Source organism: Protopterus annectens, chromosome 4.part1, assembly GCF_019279795.1.
Source record: "Protopterus annectens isolate FY-2018-M chromosome 4.part1, PAN1.0, whole genome shotgun sequence".
Classification (NCBI taxonomy): Eukaryota; Metazoa; Chordata; order Ceratodontiformes; family Protopteridae; genus Protopterus; species Protopterus annectens.
Window position 1 is genome coordinate 459,575,932 of NC_056734.1, and position 13,158 is coordinate 459,589,089.

The 13,158-nt window shown below is 39.3% G+C and overlaps 1 protein-coding gene across 1 annotated transcript in view; it reads left to right on the top strand.

Moving 5' to 3' along the window:
* Positions 1 to 13,158, top strand: part of PLAAT1 (phospholipase A and acyltransferase 1) — a 294,996-nt gene that overhangs the window by 72,798 nt on the left and 209,040 nt on the right. The gene's annotated exons all lie outside the window — the stretch shown is intronic.

The window sequence follows — 13,158 nt, forward strand, 5'->3', positions numbered from 1 at the left end:
GTGTCTGGCATTGTGTTTGGCCTTAAGGGCTGTGACTGTTTGACACTCTGACTGTGAGGTCTATGTGTTGCAGGTGTTGTGTTCTGAGGTGGTGGTTGTTTGGGTGTCTGCTTTGGTGGCCTCTGCTGTTTTGGTAGATTTTTGATCAGAGCCTCCAAGTATGTCTTTGTGTGTTTATGTGTATGATTTGAGGTTGTAATGGTACTATGTGAGACTGGGTCTATAGTGTGTGTGGTAACCTTCTCCTCCTGACTGGTCTTGCCAGTCCTATGTTGAGAGAGCTCAGCCTCCAGTTTGGCCGTATAGTTGCATCTCTCGCATGTATTTGTGTTTTGTGGGAGGAGGAGAGGGTTGTCTGTGTACATGAGGCAATTGTAACATTGCCTCAATATTCCCAGGTTCACCAGCTGAGCAGGAGAGGACACTAGCAACTGATCCCTCGACATGCTAGAAGGATAGACAATAAACTTTAAAAAAGATTCAGGGGGACGTGGGTGACCGAGAAATGGGGGGTTATCTTTTTGGGGTACTATCTATGACAAGAGTGCCGTATCAAGGTAATAAGTACTGTAGGAGCAAGTGCTAGGTTTAACAGATAGAGATTAGTCTACTTGGAGTCAAGTAGAGATGATCTTTTTAGTTATAGGATACGCTGATTTGATCAGTAGTATAGTTCGAGGAAGGTAGTTTTAAGGGAAAATTTGAAGAGTGGACTTTAGGTAGCCCGAATAGTTTAAACCTGCTTAACCGGCGCTGCCCTAGTGTGCAACAGTGGCAACTCCGCGCTAAATCGCGCTAAATTGCGCTAATTCGCGCCAAAGCGTGCTTTATAGCAGGGGGCTGGAAAAGACAGGAAATGACCCAAAATGGCCAATAAACTACAAGTTACTGCCTTAAACCACTCCTCTGAGGACGAACAGGCAGCTCAGTACTCCCTACTCCCACTAGTGAGTAAAGAAACTACCCCTTGACCAAACAAGGAAAATGGAGAAAACAGGAACCAAGACAAAGCCCAGGGATCAGCAAAATCTGATCACTGGAACAAACTATTAGAAAAGTATGGAAAACAAGAGTATTTTTTTGTTTTTTTTCAAGTTTTTTTCAGATAGGCAGAAAATACAATAAATGCTGTGTTTTTCGACTAAATGCTATCAAAAGCTAGTACACTTGAGTGTATTAGCCTGTTGTTTAACTTTTAAGTAAAACTTAAACAAGCAAGTGCAATAAACAATTCAAGCTATTAAAAACAGTAAAAACAGGTAATAGCAGAATAAAACAGGCAGAAATAGCAATCGAAGGCTTAAAAAGTCGAAAATGCAGAAAAAATACTTAGAATCTGGAAAGTTTGTCTTTTCTGGTCTCTGCTGCTCTAGGAACTCTGCTGGACACCACGAGGAGCTGTGCTGAGTTCTCTATAGCCAGAAAAGCCCGCCAAAGCGTGCTTTATAGCAGGGGGCTGGAAAAGACAGGAAATGACCCAAAATGGCCAATAAACTACAAGTTACTGCCTTAAACCACTCCTCTGAGGACAAACAGGCAGCTCAGTACTCCCTGCTCCCACTAGTGAGTAAAGAAACTACCCCTTGACCAAACAAGGAAAATGGAGAAAACAGGAACCAAGACAAAGCCCAGGGATCAGCAAAATCTGATCACTGGAACAAACTATTAGAAAAGTATGGAAAACAAGAGTATTTTTTGTGTTTTTTCTCAAGTTTTTTCAGATAGGCAGAAAATACAATAAATGCTGTGTTTTTCGACTAAATGCTATCAAAAGCTAGTACACTTGAGTGTATTAGCCTGTTGTTTAACTTTTAAGCAAAACTTAAACAAGCAAGTGCAATAAACAATTCAAGCTATTAAAAACAGTAAAAACAGGTAATAGCAGAATAAAACAGGCAGAAATAGCAATCGAAAGGCTTAAAAAGTCGAAAATGCAGAAAAAATACTTAGAATCTGGAAAGTTTGTCTTTTCTGGTCTCTGCTGCTCTAGGAACTCTGCTGGACACCACGAGGAGCTGTGCTGAGTTCTCTATAGCCAGAAAAGCCCGCCAAAGCGTGCTTTATAGCAGGGGGCTGGAAAAGACAGGAAATGACCCTAAATGGCCAATAAACTACAAGTTACTGCCTTAAACCACTCCTCTGAGGACAAACAGGCAGCTCAGTACTCCCTACTCCCACTAGTGAGTAAAGAAACTACCCCTTGACCAAACAAGGAAAATGGAGAAAACAGGAACCAAGACAAGCCCAGGGATCAGCAAAATCTGATCACTGGAACAAACTATTAGAAAAGTATGGAAAACAAGAGTATTTTTTTTAGAACATATGTGGGTTAATAATAGTCAGCACAATCCAGGATTAGTTATTACAGCATACATAGATATTCTCATTAACCCAAAACACCAGATTTGGAACAGTTGCATAGCAAACAGAACACATTCATATATGGAACCACAGTGGCCATTACAACTGCATGCAGGTTACATTTATAGCAACAGGCCTCCAGTGATTCTATTAATGTTCCATGTTGAAATACTAACACATTTCAATATTTATTGAACAATAGGACATATGTCCCAACAGTAGGTTTGGTGTAAACATACCCATTGATTTGTGTGTTTAGATTATTGTTGCAGATATGTTGGGGTGGGGTGATGTCAATTAATTTGTATATCCTTGCACTACTCACAACCTTAATGATCATTCTCTACAGGTATTATTACAATACCCTATGGCCTTGGTTTGGGAAGTGGTATGTTTGTACACAGTGTATACTTCAGCTGTCTTATAGCTAAATTCTACTTCTCTTACTTGGTAGACCTGTGGAAGGAATGTTTGTTAGCACTACCTGACCGTTTTTACACATATTCCCATATTCCTAGTTGTAATTATGCATATACCTCTCAATCTCTTAATGCACAACATCAGGACAAAGCTTGACAACATGGGGGTACAAATAGGGACATATTTTGAATATTGCTCTTATAACCTCACATAGCTTTCCTGAAAACACTGGAGGGGATAAATGTATCTCCAAACACCATCATACTAGGTGATTTCAACTACCCGAATATAGACTGGGATCACTACACAAGCCCCAACACTCTAGCCCAAAGGTTCCTAGAGTTCATAAACTCAAATGCCATGGAACAACTAGTCACCATTCCCACAAGAGGAGATAACATACTAGATCTTATCATCACGAACATGGGGTCACAATGTTCAACACCGGAAGTATACCCTTCACTGGTGAGATCAGACCATAAACTAATCTCACTGGAAGTCCACATCCCGCCCCCACCTGAGATAAAAAAGACCACAGTGAAGAACTTCTCAAAAGCCGACTTCACACTTCTAAAGGCTAGTGTGGTCTCTTTTATGGCCCCCGAGACTGCGGAAACCATTACTCAAGCCGCTGAATCACTTACAAGTGCCTTCTACCAGCACCTACAGGACTGCATGGATCAGGCAATCTCAAACAAAACAAAGACCCTTTGTACCAAAGGCAAGCGTCCAGTTTGGTGGACCCCAGCCATAAACAAGCTCTACAACAAAAGGAGGAAGCTACTACAAGACAGAGCAAAATCCTTAAAAGGGAAAACACCCTTGATCATTATAAGTAAAAAAATTAAGATCTCTCATAAAATCATCCAAGGCAAATTTTGAGAGAAAAGTCGCTAAGGACTCAAAGGACAATCATAAGGCCTTCTTTAGCTATGTTAGAAACCTGGGAGGAAACTCCCAGATATGCTCAGAATTAGTTCAAAATGAAGTAAAAATTACAGAACCTACAGACATTGCCAACATACTGGCTGACAGGTTCAGTGCAAACTTCTCCCCCCCCCAAAAGGTGAGATATCTATACCAGAGAATTATAGCCCCCCAAACATCTCAAGCGCTCAGGTGAGAACTGCTCTCTCCAAGGCAAAAAACACAGCATCCATGGGACCAGATGGTGTCCCCGGATGTGTGCTCTACGAACTCAATGAGGAATTAAACCCGCAGTTAGGGCAGCTGTTTAATCTTAGCCTCACCTCAGGATACGTGCCTAAGGAGTGGCGTACGGCAACTGTGGTCCCACTTCACAAAGGAGGTGCCTCCACCGACCTGGGAAATTACCGTCCCATCAGCTTAACAAGCTTGATCTGCAAAGCTATGGAGAGGATCATAATGGAACTCATAAATAAAGACATAGGAGACTTGCAGACTTTGGATCCGACCCAGTTTGGCTTTGTCAAGGGCAGATCATGCCTTCTAAACCTGGTGGACTTTTTCGAAACAGTCACCAAGGCCATTGATGAGGGAAAGGCAGTCCACACAGCCTACCTCGACCTGGCAAAGGCTTTCGACACAATACCCCACTCAAGTATCATTGAAAAACTCATCAGCTTAAATGTAAACCCATACGTCACAAGATGGGTTGCAAATTGGCTAAGTGACAGAACCCACAGGGTCAGAGTTGCTGGCGCCATGTCAGACTCAAAGCCTGTCACAAGTGGTGTCCCACAGGGCTCGGTCCTGGGCCCTCTCCTGTTCGGCATCTACTTTTCAGAAGTACAAGCAAACACAGGAGGATTATGGCTGACAAAATTTGTAGATGACTGCAAACTGGGCGCCATAGTTGAGAACACATCTGACACAGATATCCTTCAGAAGGGTCTTATAGAAACGGAAAACTGGTGTCAGAACCATGGCCTAAAGTTAAACGCCAAAAAATGCATAGTCATACCCTTCGGGAAAAACAAGGTTACCCCTAGCTACCATATAGGCGGCAACCCACTAAGCACAGAAGAGGTTATCAGGATCTGGGTACCCAGGTTGACAGTAACCTTTCATTTGATACTCACGTTGCCAAAGTAGTTAGAAAGACCTTCTACATTGCCCACCTGATCATGAAGGGATTCACATCTAGATCAAGGGAAGTCATCGTCCCCCTGTACTCATCACTCATCAGGCCAATGATTGAGTACAGTGTCCCATTCGGAATGTATCTGACACGACACCTGCAGCAACTGGAAGGGCCCCAAAAGTTCCTCACCAAAAGGATAAAGGGTCTCAAAAATATGTCCTATGCTGCCCGACTGAAGGAACTTCAGCTCTACTCGGTCGCTTACCGTCTGCTCAGAGGTGACCTGTGTCTGACATACAAGGCCATGTCCAACCCAGAATTGATGAACATGCTTCACCTCAAAAAATCTAGATCCCTCAGAACTACAAGGGCGGGAGACTTAAACCTTGACACGGTTATTAATAGGACGTGCTGGAGGGACAGATTCATCACCCAGAGACTCCCTATGCTGTGGAACAAAATCCCGGTATATGTGAGGCAGAGCACCTCGCTGGCTTTGTTCAAGAGAAAGCTTGACCAATGGATGGGAGATCGCAGATATAACCAGGGATTATCTCAGTGTCACTGCTTGACAGAGGCACAGCAAAATAATGGGCATAGTATCCCCCAAACTAAAGGGGTGGCGAAAGCCACAAAACTCTGGCTAGGCTTATAAATGCCCTTGGGCAGATAGCCTAGTATGAACCTATGAACCTATGAACCTATAAACTTTTGGACAGTTGCTAGAGTAACAGGATTTGTTTTAATATACATTTTCTGAAGGATTTGAAGTCAGACCTTCAAATGTATGGCATTATTTGTTGACTCATTTGGTGACTACAATCATGAGATCATCCCACTGATTTCCCAGGAAAAAAGAGGAACAGGCCAAAGATATGAGCCAAATATCTGTACATTCTGGGAAAATCTGCACGGTTGAGAGGTATGATTATGCATACAGCTTACTACCACTCCCATGATTCAAACCATGGCTATGTGTGCTAAAAATACAACAATTTCTGTTTCATCAAAGTGAGCTATTTAGACACTGTTGTCTGTTCCTTCAGTGTTTTCTTTGTAAGTCTCTCTTGGTTGTACAATCTGACCTTGTAATTACAACAGTCTTATACAGACATTCCTAGACATATTTTTATGTAGCACTGTGTGAGAAAAGTGGTTGACACAACACTGCTATTCTGATATCAGATGTTGGTGAATGCCTTATGTCAGGCCTTACAATACCAGAGTAAACACTACCAGTCCACGATTTAAAACTTTATTGCCGGGCAGTTACAGTTTTCTTATCTGAAAGACCTGTGGGGGGAATGTTTGTTAACACTACTTGATTGTTTCTACACATATTCCCAGGTTCCAAGTTAATATTATGCGCGTACCTCTCAATCTCTTAATGCGCACACTCTAGACAAACCTTGACAACATGAGGGTACCAATAGGGACATATTTTGAATATTACTCTTATAAACATGGAGAGTTGCTAGAGTAACAGGATGTGTTTTAATAATCATTTTCTGACATATTTGAGGTCTGAAAATCAAATGTATGTCATTATTTAGTGACTACAATTCTGGGATCATCCCAGTGATTTGCAAGGGAGACAGAGGAACAGGCAAAAAATATGAGCCAATTATCTGGACATTCTGCAAAAATCTGTACAGTTGAGAGGTATGATTATGCATACAGCTTACTACTACCACTCCCAGGATTCGAACCATGGCTGTGTGTGCTAAAAATACAACAATTTGAGTTTCATCAGAGTGAGCTATTTAGAAACTGCTATTTGTTCCTTCCGTGTTTTATGTACAAGTTTCTCTTAGTTGTATAATCAGACCTTGTACTTACAACAGTCCTATAGAGGCATTCCTAGACATATTTTTATGTAGCACAGTGTGGGTAACAGTGCTTAACACAACATTACTATTCAGAGACTATTCAGAGACTGCAACACTAAATGCCGTACAGTACCAGAGTAAACACAATCAGTCCAGGATTTAGAACTTTATTGCCAGGCAGTTATGGTTTTATTGAAATATGACCTATATGGGACTATTACTGTCATATTGTCTGGTTTATTCAGTACAACCCATACACAGTTTTTATACTGCCAGGTGACTTTCTACTACTTTATATTTATTTGGTATGACTACTACAAGCAGGATTGTTACTCCACCAGCCTTGAAATGCAGCATTTGCAACCTGCTGGCATGGGCTTCCTGATTCACATCCCACTCAGCTGCAGCTATGAAGGGAATAGAGAAATATTTAGGCATACCTCTCCATCATATACACAGGCTGGAATTTAGTAAACAGTTATTGATATCCACTGGTCCAAGACCTCCCTCTTTTTCCACTTCAAGTTGGCATAGTGGTGTCTGACCTGCTCACCAGTCCGAGGGATACTTGTGGCACTGGTGAAATCGCGGGCGAGATGGTCCCAAGCTTCCACTTTATAGTGGGAGCCCTGGTACTGGCCCTGCAGCAGCCTCTTGTCATGGTTATTTACCAGGAGTCCTACCATGACCTTGGACTCCTGTATGCCCCAGCACTGTGCCCTGAAGCGCATGCCCTTGCCAACACCTACCATACTGCATACAGTGGGAAGCTGCAACCAGTTATGAGCTATATTCCCTCCTGCGGAGTTTAAATATGGCCAGTTTCCCACCCTTTGCCATGATTGGACGGTTTTAAATTTGCTGAGCTAGGCTAAGCTACGGGCAAAGCTGCTTAGCTAAGGCTGGCAGTGCTTAAAGGGTCAGGTTCAGCATTGCTTACCAATGGGCAAATTCACTTAGCTGGGCTACTCATTGCTTAGCAGTCATATTTGCACAATGTTTACACCTGGTAAGCAGATCTGTGCAATGCTTAGCATTGCTTATTTTTTATTTTATAGACTATCTGCTGTATGGGATTGATTCATCATTCATTACATATTATAAATCTTTTACTGTCCCTGACATCCCCCAATGTGCTTTCATTGCATTTATTCATGCATGACTATACTGTATGGGGCACTTGTGTTTATATGGGAGTTTCACAACTTTATTACACTGACACCTCACATTTGGACCTACTATAGTACTCTGGTTAACAAATATATGTTATTTCGTAGCTAATTATAAAAATAATGTTTATGTACTGCTTTCACATGTAAAATGCAAAGTAGTTAAAGTGGGGATCGAATTGGGAATGGTTGCTTGCAAAGTGTACACTCTAATCACTACACTATTGCAGCACTACTTAACTTGTATGTCTCTTGCTATTTAACTTTCTTGTGCTGTTTAAGCTGGAGTAAGCGTAGCTAAGCAACAGGCACATCCGTGCAGCTATGCTTAAACTTTATCGCATTTATAAAAAAATATTATTTGTTGTGTTTTTTTTATTTGTACCCTTCAAAATATCCCTGCTAATGCTAAACCTGTTATTCTATCAACTTTATGGCTTGGTAGGGATGATTGTCCCTTATGGCTTTGTCCAGATTTCTTACTCTGACGGGTTGGGAGTGTTACGAGCATTCTTGCTCGTTTGAAGTTGCCGAATGCCAATTCTGGAGTGCAGGGGGCGTATGTATTGTGAGAGCTCTGCTCTCAGACATGCCCCCTGAATTCGTACACATAACCATGTCCATTTTACAGCACGGCAGCACACCTTCATATATATGCATGGTGCACTGCCATGCTGCAAAAGAACGGTCCCTGCCATGCAGGAATAATTTATTCCTACACGGCTGCTTGCTAAATCCTGGAGAATATCCTAACAGAAAAGTCACACAGTTTAAAAGCAAACAGTGACCAATCAAATCCAATCAACAATTATTCTAAACAATTAATCAATTACTTAAATTACATTAAAGCCCTATTAAATATATTGAGATAACTAAACATGTAATACAATACATAAAAACATGTTGCATCAAAAAATTAGTATTTAACTTTCAATCTCTTGTTTTTTAAAAAGCATTTTATGCTAATGCTTTCATTTAATCTTGGGGGTTGGTCCACCTTCATTCTAACCTGCCTTTTAGTTTATATAGTTTCTAACCTTTATTTTTTAACTCCCACCCCTCAAATCAAGTGGAATCTGCTCAATAACTGAAAACAATTTTTTTTATATTTATCGCACAAAGTGATGTGTTTACATCAAGCATTATTTCTATCTTTAACTTTGATACTATATAAATGTTCTTTAATACGGTTATCCAAACTATGTGTTGTCATGCTCAATATAATAATTTTCACAATGTGAACATAAATAACACTTGTTCCTTCTTCTTCTGCATTTAGCCAAGGGCAATCATCACAAGTTACCCCACAAGGAGGATCTTCTCACACAAGACAAGGGATCGCTATCCACATCTCACCTCCTTGAATCTAACTCTGTGAGTGATAGACATTTGATCACTTTTCTAACACCTTTTTTCTGAGGATGTGCTGTAGTCCTGCTGGAGGGCAGGAAACCCAACATGAGGAGATCCTATTTATCCAAATGGAAAAGGTTCTCCATCTGGTGTCTAAAGAAAGGCCTAGATCCATTTTCAGTGGACAATCCATTGTTTTTTTTTCCTATTTGTGTGAGCTACTTAAGGCCTGGTTGACCTACTCTTCTGTTAAAGCCCATTATCAGCTATTTCAGCATGTCTGCTTTTATTTCCTTCTGTAGCTTCTAGGTTAGAAGTTAAGCTCTTTGTAGGTTCTTCACATTAGACCTCCCAGGAAACCTGTCCCTCCTCCCTGGGATTTAAATTTTGTTCTGGAAAAGCTCACTTAGCCTCCCTTTCAGCCTGCAGTGTCAGCTTCTTTAAAATTTTGCACATGGAAAAAAATGCTGTTAGTAACCATCACTTCTACTAAACAGTTTCTGAACTCCAAGCCCTTATGGCTTGCCAGCCTTTTCTCACTTTCCACAATGGCAGGGTAGCTCTTCGTACTAATCCTTCCTTCATACCCAAGGTGGTTAATGACTTATCTCTAAACCAATCCATTCATCTGATAGTGAAAGAGTTCTTCATTCCTTGAATGTGTACAGATGACTCAAATTTGAAGCCTAGCAGGAAATCAGAACAATTGTTTGTTTCCTTCCATCCCAGTCTCCAAACAAACTCTTTCTACTTGGATTTCTAAGGCAATCTAGTTCATTTATGTCTCTCATGGGAAGACACACTCTACCTCTGTAAAGGCTCACTCCACTAGAGCAGTAGCCTCTTTAGGGGCTTTCTTCAAAGGTCTGGACACTGCTTCTGTTTTGAAGTGGCTACATGCTCCTCTGTCCATACCTTCACAAAACATTACAAAGTGGACACTATTTCCAGGTCTAGAGCAGGATTTGCTAGGGCAATCTTGCATGGATTCTTAGAAAAATCTTCTGCTTCATCCTCCCTTTTCCTTCCATGAGCATTGGTACTCTCCCTAAGGTTATGAATACTGCAGCATAAGAATACAAGGACATAATAGTTGTGTAAAATCTTACCATAACCCTAGATAAATCCCCCTTGATATTTGCTGTTTCTTGGATGATGTTGTATACCTCATATCCGTGGACTGGTGTTCTGACTAGGGCATTCAGTTCTGAAGAATGGCATGTGCTGGTATCAACTTTATGGGCTATGTTAGCTGCATTGCTATGTGCAGCGTCGCAGGTACCATGCAGTAGCAAATGTCGTTTGTATACTGGACGGACCTTCGATTTGCCTAGGTGGGGAATCCCTCAGGTTATAAATACTGCAACATGGAAGAAAAGGACATTTATGGTTATGGTAGGATTTTCCACAACTATTCTTTACAGTAAGTTTACCTACACAAATGTACTTCACTTTTTAACCTATCAGCATTTTTTTCACTTAGAGTGTATTCCATTTACTCTTACGTTATGTCTTCAGCATGGCAGTCTTACCACTATGAAACTTTCTCAAGACTGCGTGATTACTTAGCTGACTATTATGTGGTACTGCATCAAAAGATTAAATAAAACTTTGATAACTCATCTGCATTTCTTCTTTTACTTTATCTAGTATTCTATCCATCAAGTCAGTTATTGTTATTTTTAGATTTGCAGTCTGTAACTTTCCTCATTGTATTAACTGATGATACTTTTTTGCCTCATGCACCACTGCTTTGTGGACAGTTAGCATTTATTTCTGTTTTTTTTTTCTACCACTAAGGTTTCATTAATTGGGAAGCAGCTTGCTATTTCTAATTTGCTATCATTTTTTTTAAATAAATCAATCATATTTCCTTGCACCATCTTGTAGGTATCTTGCCACCAATCTTGCCTTGATTCAGTTTGGTTCTTCCAGAACACAACCAGTATCAATTAAGTATTAATTTATTTAATCAGTTGTATAAACAAACTGAGTGTTCTGCATTGAATCCTTGTAATAAGGAGCAAAATATTAGAAATATATTTTTCAGAAGAATATCATTTTATTCGGGGGGGGGGCAACCCTAGCCCCTGCTACTTACTATCACCTCTGAGGTCACCATTAGTTGAAGAAAAGGCAAAAAACATTTTTTTAACAAAAAAGTGTGATCATGTTCATGTTTTTTCATGATGCTAGGTTTTAAAAATAAGCTGGTGTCCATTGTAAGCAAGTTATTGTGGAATAATTACAACATCATTCTTGCCTTTCGTCTGCAAAGAGATGTTATTTTGTAGAAGTAATTAAAGTATTTGTTTCCAGAACTGGACAAGGATGACATTAACATGGGCTTCTCTCAGAGTATTGGTTTCTGTAGGTTTAATAATTTATTTGGACCAAAAAGAACAAAACTTCTACAGCAGATGCATTGAAGATCCAACTTGAAAGATCCTGACAAAACACAGTAACAGTAACATATACAAAGGTATTTCCAAGCTGTCATTTACGGGACAGCAAGGTAGATATGCAGAGTTCCCCAGAAAAACAATGGTGTTATGGTACAATGGCTCTCAAATGCAAGATGACCCAGAGATCTTCACATGTTTCTTAGAGACATTGAGCTGAGCATTATACATATTGCTGAATATGAAATGTGAATTTATCTGTTTATATATTTAAATTCACTGTATTTTCATGCATATTTGATTTTCTTCTTTCTCATTTCTTTAGTATTGTTGCAACTGCTGTTTTATTTTTCAGTTTAACTGTTATTCACAATGTTGTAGAACATAAGGATTCATAGGTTTACTTATAACTTACAACCTTTTGGCCTTCAGTAACCCCATGTTGATATATATATATATATACCTTTCTGGTTTTGGGTTGACTATAGATAACTATGTAAGTATATATATATATATGTATGCATATATACATATATAGGTGTTTGTGCGCGCGTTCTGTCAAGTGTGCTCAATATTTTTGTCATTAGGCAATAGTATCTTTTGACTGGTGCCAGTCTAATTATATCTCTGTATCTCTCTCTCTTTATATATATATATATATATATATATATATATATATATATATATATATTAATATATAGCGAGAGAAAAGAGCTTTATGTGTGTGTGTGTGTGTGTGTGTGTGTGTGTGTGTGTGTGTGTGTGTGTGTGTGTGTATATATATATATATATATATATATATATATATATATATATATATATATATATATATAGTTCCCCTTTAGAAGGTCGAATGGCTGAAATCTCGAAATTCATATGGCCGAAGCCATATGCTCGAAATTCAGAAGCTCGACCATCTGAAAGGGAACTACAAAAAAAACAACGTTACACAAAATAATGTTTCTGCAGGGGGGTCAAGCCCACCTGCACCCCCACACCCCCCGCTACTTATTTATTCTAACTCCGAGATCGCACTACAGCGCAGAAAGGGAAATCTCCCAGTTTGCGCTGTATGCCGATCCCCATTCAGAAGGTTGAGCTTCTGAAATTTCGAGCATATGGTCTCGGCCATATGAATTTCGAGATTTCAGCCGTTCGACCTTCTCAAGGGGAACCATACATACATATATATATATATATATATATATATATATATATATATATATATATATATATATATATATATATATATATATATATATATATATATGTAGAGAGAGAGATATATATATATATATATATATATATATATATATATATGTGTGTATATATATATATATATATATATATATATATATATATATATATGTATATATGTATAAAACAAAAAATGCCAGTAAAGAGGAACAGCAGATGTTAATTATACACAGTAAAGTGCTTTTATGTCAAATATTCAAGTGACATCATTGGAGCAAGTAACATAACAAAAAATCTGATATAATCATAGAATATATCTCTAGTGTTCCTCAGTATAGCAGTGAATAGATATTCACCAGCTC